Genomic DNA, 15294 nt, shown 5'->3' on the forward strand with positions numbered 1-15294 from the left:
TGTCTTCCAAATCGATCCACCACACACAAGGAATAGTGTGGGCTATTAAGATAAAGTGTGTAACATTTGTTCATGTTGAGTTCTCAATACATGAGCAAGAACAATTGAGAGAAAAACTAATTTCCTTTTTCTCTCCTTAATTTCAAAAATTAGGTTAAGATTTCTCAAATCATACTTCTATTTATAGTAGTTAAATTTCTTTGATTTATTATTGAATTGTTTAAATAAATATCTATAATCGAATATGGTTACTGATATTTATGAGGGAATTTCTCAATCACTTTGTTATCCTAAAGTTTTTCCACCTGATGTGGAATGTCCACGTAAGCCAAAGATAGAGTACAGGTGGAGTAGAGCCTCGCCAATAGCATAATAGAGCCTCCACACAAGATATAGCAAAATCGTCAAGCAACGACTGAATGGAGTGAAGCGAGCCCTCAAGGAGCTGTATGAACATCCTTAGTCAGCCAAGAGAATCCTATAGGTTGGCCAACGGGAGCCTATAGGCCGGCTAGGGTTTGTGCACAAACTTGTCGGCCAAAAAGTGACTTTCAGAACAAGGAGCCTCCGTTCGACCAAGGAACCTGACGTCTTCAAGGAAACGATGTACAAAGCTGTCCTCAACTTGCCAAAGGCTGGCCTCCACACTCAAAGGCTTGCCTCCTCTTGGTGATGCTATAATGACCTGCTAGATCTTGGTAGGATCACGACCTGCCACACCCTGGCAGGACCATGGCTGGCCATGATTGACTTGGTAGGATAATGGCCGGCCAGGATTGACCTGGCAGGACCATGGCTGGCCAGGATTGACCTGGGAGGACCATGGCCGGCCAGGATTGACCTGGCAGTACACTGTGTACAACCCCAAACTGTGGACACAGGTATGGGCTGTGAATTGGGCCCTAAAAGCCCAACAGAATGGCTGAATAATATCTACATTCAAGGGCACTTTAGTCTTTTGTAATTATCTAAACACCATTGCAAATATCTAGGGATTTAAACTTGCAATCTAGGTTTTAGGCCTCTTATATAAAGTCCTTAACCCTAGCCTAGAAACCTAAGTTACCTGTAAGTCACTTAGCCTCCAAATAGTTCTAAGTTTGAAAGCCATATTCTCTACTCTCTCTCTCTCTCTCTCTCTCTCTCTCTCTCTTGTACATGCCCATTAGGGCTCTCCATCTCTTCTCTTCATCTCTCTCACCCACCTACTCTAGGCTGGCCAGCACCCTAGGCTGACAACACCCTAGGTTGTCCAATACTTGAGATCTGCCTACTGATTCATACTTTATAATCCTAAGGGTTGTATAGCAGATCCCATCTATAGTGATCTGGATAGTATTTCCCTTAGTAGAAGGGAGTAGGTCATTACCCGCTATGACAAGGGGGCGAAACCTCTATAAAAAATCTCTATGTTTATTGCTTTTTCATTCTATTTGTGTGACATGTGGCCAACATCAGATCTATCCGACCCAACTGTCAGTTCATTAATTTTTGAGGTCAACACACTTGAGAGAATATCTCAACAACCTTAAAATATCTATAACTACTTTTCAAATTAGATATTTACCTTATTAAATTAATTAACCGAAAAAGATAAATCACATAGGGATAGGAGCAAGCATAAGCGCCTACCATTATCTTTAGGATAAGGTTGGTGTCTTTTCTCCTAAAAACTTTTGGATTAACAAATCTTATCTCGAAAAATTTTGTCTTAACAATTTTTATCTTTTCCCTATTTAATTAATTTGAAGAAAAAATATTTATTTATTAGAAAAATTAATAATTACTATTTTTCCAATTCGAAATAAATTTTTCTGAACATCTTTATACAATTCCTTATTCATACCCTTGACAGTATTTCAAGGTGGCAATTCAGGGACTATAGACTTATAATTCTAAGCTCCAATAAACTAGATTATTTATTGAGTCTCATGAACTAAATAATCTCTTGTTTATTAATTCTATGATTACTCCACTATAAATATAGAATTTCACTCTTAGTAATTATAGAATTATATTTATCAATAAATAATTACTATTTTGCGAATTCGAAATAGAATTTTCTAAACATCTTTATACAACTCTTTATTCCTATCCTTGACATGTTGGAATTATTTTACCAGCATCTAGATTTACTACCATGTATGTTGTTTAACATCCTAATATGAATTTCTAAAACAATGTAAATAAACATATATTAAGTTTTAGAAACCTTACATTGATTGCAGTGGAATATAATGACTCCTTCCGTTCAGATCTCTAGCCCTTGATTCCTTTTTGTAGGAGAGCATTATCAAGATCTGAACCTGGATCTCTTTCTCTCCTTCTTGTTGATTGGATTCTTCACAGTCTTACATACTATGATTGAGGACCAACTTGATGTGTGTGGGCACTTACTCAATCACTAATGGCTAAAATTATTGATTGAAGAAAGGCTATAGGTTCGAAATAAAGAAGAAAGAAGAAGGAACAGGTCTCATCTAGGTTTTTAGCTTTGGAGGCATTAGTTTGGATGAAGAGACCATAGCTATCCTTTTATACTATCTTCTATAAGGTTAGGGTTGAATTATATGGATTAAAAAAGAATAAAATATTGGGAAAAAATAACTTGTTGGCCGTACACTTCAAAGGGCCAATCTCTAGTTACAATTTTGCCACTTTATTTCAACCACTTATTCCTCTTTTCAATAATACCATATTTTTCAATTCAAACCTATAAATGCCAAAACTATTTATTTAACAATTAAAATAATTATCAAATAAAATTGTCATTTATAATATTTATTAATTAGACTCCATAAAGTCTCTTAATTAACAAATAAACCCCAAAACACTATTTCATCACAATCAAGCCATAACATAGTGAAAAATTCATAAACTAGACACAGTCTAACTTTAGAATTAAAATTGATTAATTAAAATCAATTAACTGAGCCTTACAAGCAGTTTGTCTCAACTAGTATGGGGACCATGGGCCTATATAACCGTGCTTCCAATAAGGAGACCTAGAATTTACAAAGTAAATTCACTAACTTATTAATTCCTCATTGCATCCACCATAGAACTTGGAATTACACTCCCAGTTACATAGAACGCTCTATATGTTCGACGATATAGATACGCTACTAATTATCCATTGTTATAATTCCAATAATCAATGATCCTCTATAGATGATATACATTGCATAGGGATAAAATTACCATTACACCCTTTATATGTATTTTATCTTTAAAACACTTGGCTACCTATAAATGATATTTTAGTGAAATAATATAATCACTAAAATGAGATCTCAATCATTTATCTCTATTCAGCCAAGCTCAAAGGAAATCATCGTTTCACTTCTAAATACCTATAGAAGCTATAGATTCCATATCTATGTTTAGCGCTCCCACTCAATTGTACTATCGTGTTCCCAAAATGTACGTATCACCCTGGCCAAAAAGTAGACTTAACTAACAAATCAAAGAACACAAATAACACTCTTGAGATCGAACCTAACCATGTCAGGATTAAGATCACTTGATCTAGGATCAACTACATGATATTGAATTGAATAGATATTACGGTATATTTATCATATCTAATCAAAGCTCAATATCGGTCCCATCCAATGTATACTCCATACATCCGATACTGGTAAACTTTGCCAATGCCCTGGAAAAGACATAACACTTATCCAAGGTGTAAGTATACCTATCATTGATTATCATGCCAGTCTAAATCCAGTGAGCTGACAAATCAGGGAATTAAACTTTCGAACATATAATCATGATTATATTCCACTGTGTTGACAACACTATAATCAAGAACAAATACATATGTTCTGGACTTAATACAATTCATACATTAAATATAATCATGAAATAAATCATGTGAACCATGCAATATAAAATGTGATTTCTGATCTTTATTAATTAGTAAATCTGAATATATTTAAATGGGTTTTATTTAGGGCACAAAACCCAACATGACAGTATTTGAAGGTAGCGATTCGAGGACCATGGACCTATAATTCTAAGGTCCAATAAACTAGATTATTTATTGAGTGTCATCAACCAAACAATCCTTTGTTTGTTAATTCCATGATTAGTCCACTATAAATATGAAATTGTAATATTCGTAATTGTAGAATTATATTTATCGAATTTAACTACAGTATCCATTCATATAATCAATTCTAGTGATTAGCCCTCCATGTGTTGGTTCGTGATTAGTTTTGGTCAAAATACCGTTTTATCCTTCTAATTACTTCTTTATCCTTTAGTACCATTAATTCACTAGTAGAACTATAATTCAAGATCCCATCTGAATTTTGTGCACAACATTCCAGTTCTACAATTAGCACTTAAATGGAACCAACATTCAATCTGTTATGAAAGGCAGGATTCCATAATTGTACATCACGTTCCCAACCATCCATGTTATTAGATTCCCAAAGTAGAAGTTGTAAGAATCATCTTCTCTGAGAAACTTTAACGAGTGAATCAAAGAAACTAATAACATGAACAGGAGTTCATGATATATCAAGATTTAGGTCAATCTACTATTGATCATTGTTATGGTATGAATTAAGTCTTTATGATAACCGACATGTTAACAAAGATAACTTCATTCATATAAGTGATTGTCATATATAATCTCTATTATAATCACTACATCAGTAATCCAAACAAAGAATACTTGCACCGTAGAACGAACATCAATGAACCGTGCTATCAACCATTGATTAAAGATTCCGTAACTTTAATATGTTGCTGACTATTTTATTCATAGATAAGTAGTCTTAGTTCTCTGTATAGCTACAAACCACCATCTCATATATGAATAGGGAATTTTCTGATATTTAATATAAATTTTTCAATAATAAATAAACAATTTAACATTCATACATATATCAAATGTTTGACTCTTTATTTAATTATTAGAAAATGTCTTTACATGCTTTTTAAGGCATAATCCCTAACAATTTATACCCTAAAAGCAAGTAATTAATACGATTATAAGATAAATAATACATTAATTATAATAGTATAATTATTAAATATGTTAAAATTCCTTATTCACATGGAGAACTGATAATCTTGTAAGAACGTACAAGAGAATTAAGATTTACAAGATTATATGATACGAATAAAATAAGTCGATAGTGTATTAAATTAATGGGAATCTTTAATATAGAACTACTAAGTACCGTTTACTATACACTATACTTCTAGTGTGTGTGATTTTGATTCGGATAACATATGTGGATGACATATAGTAAATGTGTTGTGTATAATTTGATTATGCATGACTGAGTTGATATGTAATAAACATCTTTTATTAACGTATTGTTTATCATGAATGTAACAACCAGTCAATCAGGGACGCCACGTGTGTGTGTGTTAGGCTATTTTTAGCCTATATTTTGGATCAACTTTATGTCCGCTTTTTACTGTTTTAGGACGAAATTACGCTTGTTTTCTATATTTTCAAGTTCTTCGGAATAATAGAGGTCTCCAGAATTAAAAGAGCAATAAAAGATGTCCGCTTTTTATTGTTATTTTCATGTTATTTAATTGAAGTTGAAAATTATCCTAAGTTTGGAACCTTATTTCAGAATAACTTAAGTCTGAATAATTTTCAAAATATATTTTATTTTATTTCATTAATCTTTTTCCCAGAATTTTGAAATTGCATTTCTTTAATGCAGAAATTTCGAATTTTATTTGAAAAATAGATTAAAGTTGAAAATTATTTATTTTTGGACCAACTTAAATCAATGATTTTTCATTTAATGATTAATTAAAATAAATGAACTAAAATATATTATAATTAGTCAATGAAAGTCTAGATAGTTATTATCTGTTTTGCTTGAAGTATTTTTCTAGTGTATTTAATTAAATAGAAAATTAATATTTAAGTTGATTCTTGATCATGATACTTAAATATTTGAAATTTTTCTTTAATATTTAATCAAATAGGACAATTATATTTTTTGTTGTAAATTAATTTTATTAATTAATTTTGGGCCAACTTAAAATTAGAAAAAAATTTCCAGGATTTATTTTAATTTTATTTTAACAAGCAATTTCGAAAATTGTATTCTTAAATACTTAAATTTCCGAAATGCAATATATATTTATAGAAAATTAAATTTGAGTTGTAAATTAATTTAAATTAATTTTTCAAACAACTTAAATTGAATATTTTTCTAAATATTTATTGGAAATTATTAATAAGATGAAAATAATTCATGTTATGTTCATATCCATCTAAGTATAACTTATAAATATTAAATTAAAATTTATATTTAGAATTTTTCATTCTAAATTGAAAATTTTAATTAAATAAATATATATTTTAAATAAATTGATTAAAATAAATATTAGAAGAAAATGCAACTTTCTTTAAATAATGAGCTTTATTATTATTAGGACATTTGATCTCCATTGTTGGTTCTACATAGTTCTTGTTTTAGTGAGTAATCCTCCCTAATGGAGGAACGTTCATTAGCAATTTAACACCGTAGCATCTTGAAAGATAATATTATTTGTAAGTGTTTTATATAGTATTGATCACCCTAATGGTGGCGACTGTATTTGACTTACAAAAGTATGAAACAATGGTGGAAGCTCATAAGATAGAATAGCCTCGACTCTCGCCTTATCGGGACAACGCTGGATTCCAATCTTGATCGAATAAAAGGTTGCTAGAATGTTTATCATTTTAGATGAGCTGACAACTCTATTCAATGGATGGTATCACTGACTCTCGCCTAAACGGGACACTGATATAAGTTTGTTGAAGACCTTGGAAATTATTTAGGACTGTATGTTTTAGTATTTTTCACTTGTCATTCCTACTTGCTATATGTTTAATAATTTCTGAATTGTGTATGAATTTATATTGAACCATGTTATTTTCTGTTATTAAATTGTAGTTTAATTTTGAATCTTCATTGTTGGTCTAACTTGGTTTGTTGTTCTAATGGGACAAATCCCTAATGGATTGTCAACATTAGACAACCATAATAGTGTTAGATCTCAAAAGATGAATATTGTAAATGCAACATTTAGTTGTTCATCAAATGATGACACCTTAGACTAGTATTTACAATATGGAACAAGAAGATTGTATAAATAAGATTACTTTGACTCTCGAAGCATCGTTGGATTCTTATTTAAAAAAAAAACGAAATTATCCTAATTCCTCTTATCTTATTCATTTCGAATTAGCTCTATAACATATCATTGGATGAATGGTCTATAAATCATTTCATGTCATTTAATATTTTCTCTTAAGATATTAAATGACGCATATGATTATATTCCCGAAATTCTATCCCAAAATGATATAAATCCTCAATCTTAGAAATCTCCTACTTGTACAGGCAAATCAAACTTAGAGTTAGATTAGTAGTGGTGGTCCAATAAAGAATTACTCATTATACAGTTACACTTTCACAAGTGTTTAATAACCATTTTCTATCAATGGATTCAAAATGTATGTTAGTAAGGAATATGACTTTAGTATTCTGTGACCAGAATCCACTTGCTCTATTCTAAGAACTCTTTGATGTAACTAAACCTAAGTCATCAAAAGATACAACCACATATTTTAAATCTATGACATTTGTATCTTGTTCATAGTAGCTTTGACAAGATCATTCTCTGCAATGAGTTAATATGTCTATATCCACTGAAAGTATAATCATCTCATTCGTATATGGATGTACATTCAGGGGTGGATATGAGTTTTCGTTGTATTCTTAAAACGATCACTCTAGATTTTACCTTAAGCAAAAGAAATTTGAAATGTTTGAAAAATTTCATGAATTTCTAGCAATGGTGAAAAACCATTAAGGTAAGTGGATAAAGATCTTGCGAACTGATAGGTGTGGAGAAATAGTTAGTTGATATGCAGTTCAAAGATCCTTAAATTGATTTTGAATTATATCCAAACTTACCTCCCCAGAAATTCGATGTGCATATTGATGATTAGTTACTAGTCGTTGCCTAAATCCTTCTATGGTAATACAATTTTAGAATGATGCAATGGTTGTATACTTAATGTAAATCATTACTAGATTCATGGATGACCTAATCGAAATCTTTAGAAAAGCCAGAACTGTTTACCTTGGTTTGCATGTTTGTTAGCTATTCTAAGTGATTAGGGGTGGAACATCCCATAGTCAATAGATAAGAAAGTGTCTGTTTAAACAAATACTAATTTTCTATGAAAATGACTAAGTCTGAAAAGAAAGTAGCAAATAAAGGAGATAATTTTTCCTTGATTCCAAAAGTGTTCTATCATCTTATTTGACATATGATGATCCCAGTGCCTCTGTTGTCTTGACACAACTGAAGAGGTCAATACCATTTAGTTTTCTTAGACACCATTCACGGTACCTTGTCGTAGTGCAAGGGTTTCTAGGAACTCACCTTCTTATGACTTGGAAGACACTAGTGATTAAAATCCATTGTGAGTAACAAGTAATGGATTGTCAAGATAAGAAACTAAGAAGAAAGCCAAGAGAACTATAGTTTAATCCATTCACATGGAGTAACCTAAAGTTTTCTATTACAAGGACATGAAAGGAAATTTTCGTTTAAAAGTCTATTCAATGGACTTAACAAAATATCCTCTTCCTAGTATTATAAGTTTGAGTTTATCTAAACCTATGGCTCATGGTATAAATGGTTAATTACTTACTCTAGTGCAAGCAGCTTACTTCGGTAAGATGATGAAGCATTTTCTTTTTTAATGGAAATCTATAGAAGCTTCTCAACTTCTAGACACAAATTTTATTTAAGGAAAAGTCTCAACTATTCCAGAAAAGCTAAAGCGATGAAAGAATTTCTTAAATCAACAGTGAGAGGTCTCAGATATGCTTTAGTATGCCTTAGACCAGAAACCTACTGTTGAGTGGGAGTAATGAGTAGGTATCAGATTAATCCAGGAGAGGAACATTGGAAGACAATCAAGTAAATCTTAACATTAAGAAGAGGAACTATATGTTAGTCGATAAGGGTCTGTTTAAAACTCTTAGACTACACCACATCAGATTTCGAGACTTGCCTCTATGCTAGAAAGTCTGCTGATAAGATGGCTATTACTCTGGGGGTGGAGTAGTGATTTTGGAGAAGTGTAAAAACCTATCTGAAGTCTCTTAGTCTACCAGAGAGAGACTGATTGTTAAAGTTGCAGGAAAGGTACTTATTCAGTCTAAGGAAAGTTTTATATATCTGTGGCACTGTTCCAACTTGTCTTAACTACTAGTGTTACTTCCTGAATAACCAAAAAGTAGTTGCCAAAAGTATAGAATCCAGTATCCAAAGAGAGTAGACATATAGAGAGGAATTTCACAATATCAAGGACTTTGTGATTAAGGAAGAGTAATGGTGGAGAAAAGGTTGTGGTTAATTCAACCTGCCAGATCCTATTACGAGGAGTATACTACTACTACACTTGATTTGTATATCAAGGTGTTGAGATTATTTGAAATGCACATTTTGTTTTATATTAGTGGAAGTGGGAGTTTGTTGGGTTTTGTGCCCTAAATAAAACCCATTTCAATATAATCAGATTTACTTATTAATAAAGATCAGAAATAACATTTTATGTTGCATAGTTCACATGATTTATTTCATGATTATATATATATAATGTATGAATTCTATTTAAGTCCAGAACATATAAATTTGTTAATGGTTATAGTGTTGTCAGCACAGTGGAATATAATCTTAATTATATGTTCCAAAGTTTATTCCCTGATTTGTCAGTTCACTATATTTAGACTGACATGATAATCAGCGATATGTATTCTTACACCTTGGATAAGTGTTATGTCTTCTCCAGGGCATTGGCAAGGTTTACCATATCGGATGTATGGAGTATACATCAGAAGGGACCGATATTGAACTTTGATTAGATATATTAAAATTTACCGTAATATCTATTCAATTCAATATCACCTGTTGATCCTAGATCAAATGATCTTAATCTTGATATGATTAGGTTCGATCTCAAGAGTATTATACATGTTCTTTGATTTGTTAATTAAGCCTACTTTTGGGTCAGGGTTATACGTACATTTTGGGAACATGATAGTATAATTGAGTGGGAGCGCTAACATAAATATGGAATCCATAACTTCTATAGGAATTTAGAAGTGAAACGATGATATCCTTCGAGCTTTGCTAAGCACAGATAGATGGTGGAGATCTCATTTCACTTCGCTGAAATATCATTTATACGGAGCTAAGTGTTTTAAGGATAAAATATATTGAAGGTGTAACGGTAAGTTAGTTCCCATTCAATGTAGATCATCTATTAGAGGGTCATTGATCAAATTAGGATTATAACAATGGATAACTAATAGCGTATCTATATCGTTGAATATATAGAGCGTTCTATATGACTGAGATTGCAATTCCAAGTTCTAAGTGTGGATTCAATAAGGAATTAATAAGTTAGGGAATTTACTTGGTAAATTCGGTTCGACTTATTGGAAGCTCGGTTTATATAGGCCCATGGTCCCCATACTAGTTGAGACCATACTGCTTGTAAGACTCAGTTAATTGATTTTGATTAATCAATTATAATTCTAAAGTTAGACTATGTCTACTTTATGAATTTTCTCTAAGCAAGGACGAAATTGTAAAGAAAAGAGATTCTAGGTTTATTTATTAATTAAGAGACTTGGTATGTCTAATTAATTAATATATTAATTGACAATATTATTTAATAATTATTTTTTTAAGTTATTAAATAATTAGAATTGGCATTTAAATGGTTAAATTGGAAAATTGGCATTTTTGAGAAAATGGGATGAAAATTAACAAAATGGGAAAGTTGCAAAGTGAGGCCCAATTTCCTTATATGGCCGGCCACTATGCAAAGCTTTTACCATTTATTTTTCCATTATTTTAATGCCATACAATTCTAACCTAAACCTAGATGGCATTCTATAAATAGAAAGTGTTGGCTTCAGGAAACTCATGACTTTGCATATTGTTCCTTTCAGAAAAAGCCATGCGCCACTTTCCTCTCTCTTTTCTTCTCTTCAAATTTCAAAATCCTTAAGTGAATGAGTAGTGTCCACACACATCAATCATAGTGTGTAAGACTGTAGGAGAATCCAAACAACAAGAAGGAGAATCAGCATCAAAGGAAGGAGAGAAAGAGATCCAGATTCAGATCTTGATAATGCTCCGCTGCAGAAAGGAATCAAGGGCTAGAGATCTGAATGGAAGGAGTCATAATATTCCGCTGCACCCAATGTAAGGTTTACTAAACTTTATATGTGTTTATTTCATTGTTTAGAATTCATATTAGGGTGTTAATGAAACATACATGGTAGTAAATCTAGATCCTGGTAAAATATTTCCAATAGGAATAAACTTTCGAACATATAATTAAGATTATATTCCACTGTGCTGACGACACTATAATCATTAACAAATTCATATGTTCTGGACTTAAATAGAATTCATACATTATATATATATAATCATGAAAATAAATCATGTGAACCATGCAACATAAAATGTTATTTCTGATTTTTATTAATAAATAAATCTGATTATATTGAAATGGGTTTTATTTAGGGCTCAAAACCCAACAGATGATTGTTGTATAATGTTTTTGCCTAGTTAATGTTTAATTGCCATTCCTCCATTCTTGATTGTGAAATTATCTTAATTTGTGTTTATATCCATGTGAAAGCTTGATCACCTTCTGCATGTTTTATGATCTCAATTCAAAATCTGAAAAGTGAGGATTGAGAATGCTAAAATTAGATAATCAATGTTCTACGTGAAACGAGAGTATTCACATGACTTTTGTGACGAGTAGATTATTGCTTAATGCTGATTTCATGTTAGTTTAATTAAGAGATTAATTAGAGAACATGTGATTTAGAACCTAAAAGATCTTAAAAGAGTTAGGTTAATTTATACTCTGTCATTCACTTCAAGAAAAGGATAGCAATTAGGCATTAACAATTGGGTAAACAAACAACAGGATTCTCCTCCCTATTATCTCATCTTGCTCAACTTTCAATTGTGTTATTTAAGTTTTCTAAATTACTTTCATTTTTTTTCAATCATAAATACTTTTGATTTGCCAAATAGAATTATAAGTATAGTTTAGTAGTAATTAATCCAATTCCCTGTGGTTCGACCTCACTTGCATGAGTATACTACTTGATTGCGTACACTTGCGTAGTATTTATTAAATTTTCGCAACAAGTTTTTGGTGTCGTTGCCGGGGAATTGTATAAAGATTAATATTACACAGAATTATACTAACTTCTACTTTGGTTTACTTCTCTTGCTGAATTTCTAATCTGTCTCTTGAAATATTGCTTTTATTTATTTTAGGTATTTTGAGTGCATGCGCCGCCAAGGGCAAGTAGTTGTATTGTCCGTTGATCTTGAAATCGAGAAGACTTGTAGGAGAAACAGGTGGAACAAAAGGCAAGAAAGAGTTTCAGCACCTGCTGAAACACCAGAGATCATGGCTGACAACGCCAATGTTGCACATAATGGAGGAAACAACGGTAATAACGAAGGTACCTTTGAAGATCAAGCTAATGGTCGTAGCTTGAGAGATTACATCCTCCCAACTCTTACAGGGGTTCAGTCATGCATTAGGCCACCGACAGTGGATGCTAACAACTTTGAAATCAAGCCTACCATAATTCAAATGGTGCAGTCTTCAGTCCAGTTTGGTGGACTCCCTTCTAAAGATCCTAATCTACATTTATCAAACTTCATGGAACTATGTTAGACTTTCAAAGTCAATGGAGTTAGTGATGATGCCATCCGTCTGAGACTGTTTCCATTCTCACTTAGAGAACGAGCCAAGAGTTGGTTGAACTCCTTGCCACCAAACTCCATAGCCACATGGAATGACTTGGCAACAAAATTTCTGTCAAAGTTCTTTCCTCCAGCAAAGTCTGCCAAGTTGCGAGGAGAAATCAACAACTTCTGTCAGCAGGATAATGAATCTCTCCATGAGTCTTGGGAGAGGTTTAAGGATCTCATCAGAAAGTGCCCTCATCATGGTATTGAGAAGTGGATGCCGGTTCATAACTTCTACAACGGGCTGGTTGGTAACGCTAGAACTCTTATAGATGCTGCAGCTGGTGGAGCATTTATGAGGAAGAGTGCGAATGAGGCTTATGATCTGTTGGAGGAGATGGCCCTAAACAATCACCAATGGCCAACTGAAAGAAGTCAAACTAAGAAGGTAGCTGGTGTGCTAGAGGTGGATGCCATTACAAAGCTTACAGCCCAGGTAGAGGCCCTAACAAAGCTGATTGCTGTGCAAGCCAACAAGCTCAAGTGGTCTGTGAGCTATGTTGAGGTTCTCATCACTTTTCTTAGTGCCAGGAAGATGTGAATGATTTGCTAATGGATGAAGCAAAATCCATTGGAAATTATTCTCAGAACAACAGCAACTATGGGTTCAATCAAGGAGGTAACCGAAGGAACAGTGGGTTCTATCAACAGAGAAATCAGAACCAGACACAGAACCAACTGTATACTCAGCAACAAAGTTCTAGTGGAAATTCTGGTTTGCAGATAGATTTATTGTTACAATTTATGACTGAAACTAGATCTTCCATTAAAGATTTGCAGACTCGAATGGGGCAACTAGCAACTCAGGTAGCAACCCCTCCTCAGGGAAATTTACCTAGTACAACTGAAGTTAATCCTAAAGAAAACTGCAAGGCAATTACCCTAAGGAGCGGTAAGAAATATGATGGGCCTGAGATGGTACAACAAGTGGATGAAGAGATTAAAGATCAACCAGCACCACCTCCAACATCAACAGATAAGAAGACTACTGATAACCCTGCACCACAACAACAGTCTCCACTAGTCAGTATTGATCATCATGTAAAGATACCTTATCCTTAGAGACTCCGAAAGAAAAATCTAGACAAGAAGTTCACAAAATTTCTAGATGTCTTTAAAAGACTACACATCAACATTCCTTTTGCTGAAGCTTTAGAAAGATGCCCAGTTATGTGAAGTTCATGAAGGAGATTTTGTCCAAAAAGAGAAAAATGGAGGACTATGAAACAGTGGCATTAACTGAGGAGTGTAGCGCCATTCTGCAAAAGAAACTCCCTCCCAAACTCAGAGATCCAGGGAGTTTCACTATTCCTTGTACCATTGGGAGAATTGAAGGAATAAATGCTCTATGTGATTTGGGAGCCAGCATTAACTTGATGCCTCTGTCTGTTTTTAAAAGATTGCAGTTGGGAGAAGCGAAGCCAACCATGGTAACCCTACAATTGGCGGATCGGTCACTAGCTCATCCTAGGGGAGTTATTGAGGATGTGTTAGTCAAGGTTTACAAGTTCATCTTTCCAGCTGATTTTATTGTTCTGGATATGGAAGAAGATAACAATGTCCCAATCATTCTTGGGAGACCATTCTTGGCAATTGGCCAAGCTTTAATTGGTGTGCAGAAAGGTGAATTAAAGCTGCGAGTCTAAGGAGAAGAACTGGTTTTTAATGTGTTAAAGGCGATGACTTACCCAAAGGCAAGTGATAACTGTTACTTTCTTGACCTGGTTGATACAATTATGAGTGAGAAAAAGTTGATAGATGATCCTTTAGAACTGAGTTTAATTGAAGATGATTTGGCGGAGCAAGAGGGAAAAGAAGTAATGGGTTATGTTAAGTGGCTTGATTCCTATGGGCCATTAAACAGAAAGTATTATGAAGAGTTGGGAGTAGAACCTCCAGAGCTTGAGTTGAAGGTGCTTCCTAGTCATCTACGATATGAGTTCTTTGGAGAAGATAAGAAGCTACCAGTTGTAGTGTCAGCCTCACTTTCTGATGTGGAAACTGATAGATTGCTTCGAGTACTTCGGGCGCACAGCAAGGCTATTGCATGGACACTGGGTGATGTCAAGGGAATCAGTCCCTCAACTGTGATGCACCAAATTCTAATGGTAGAAAATGCTAAACCAACAATTGATGCACAACATAGACTCAATCCACCTATGAAGGAAGTTGTCATAAAGGAAGTAGTGAAGTAGTTAGATGCTGGAGTGGCCTACCCCATCTCAGATAGTAAATGGGTTAGTTCGTGCAAGTAGTTCCAAAGAAAGGGGGGAAGACAGTAATCAAGAATGAAATGAATGAGTTTATTCCCACAAGAACAGTTACTGGTTGGAGGATTTGTATTGATTATAGAAAACTCAACAAAGCAACCCAGAAAGATCATTTTCCCTTGCCCTTCATTGATCAGATGCTAGACAGATTGGCGGGGCAATAATATTACTG

At 33.3% G+C, this 15294-nt stretch overlaps 1 non-coding gene across 1 annotated transcript; it reads right to left on the reverse strand.

Moving 5' to 3' along the window:
• Window positions 1–12952: 12952 nt before the first annotated feature.
• Window positions 12953–13059, reverse strand: LOC115703382 (small nucleolar RNA R71). The gene has a single exon (XR_009684716.1). It is a non-coding gene; the product is annotated as a small nucleolar RNA R71 (small nucleolar RNA).
• Between the last annotated feature and the right edge of the window lie 2235 nt (window positions 13060–15294).

This window comes from Cannabis sativa, chromosome 9 (genome assembly GCF_029168945.1).
Source record: "Cannabis sativa cultivar Pink pepper isolate KNU-18-1 chromosome 9, ASM2916894v1, whole genome shotgun sequence".
Lineage (NCBI taxonomy): Eukaryota > Viridiplantae > Streptophyta > Magnoliopsida > Rosales > Cannabaceae > Cannabis > Cannabis sativa.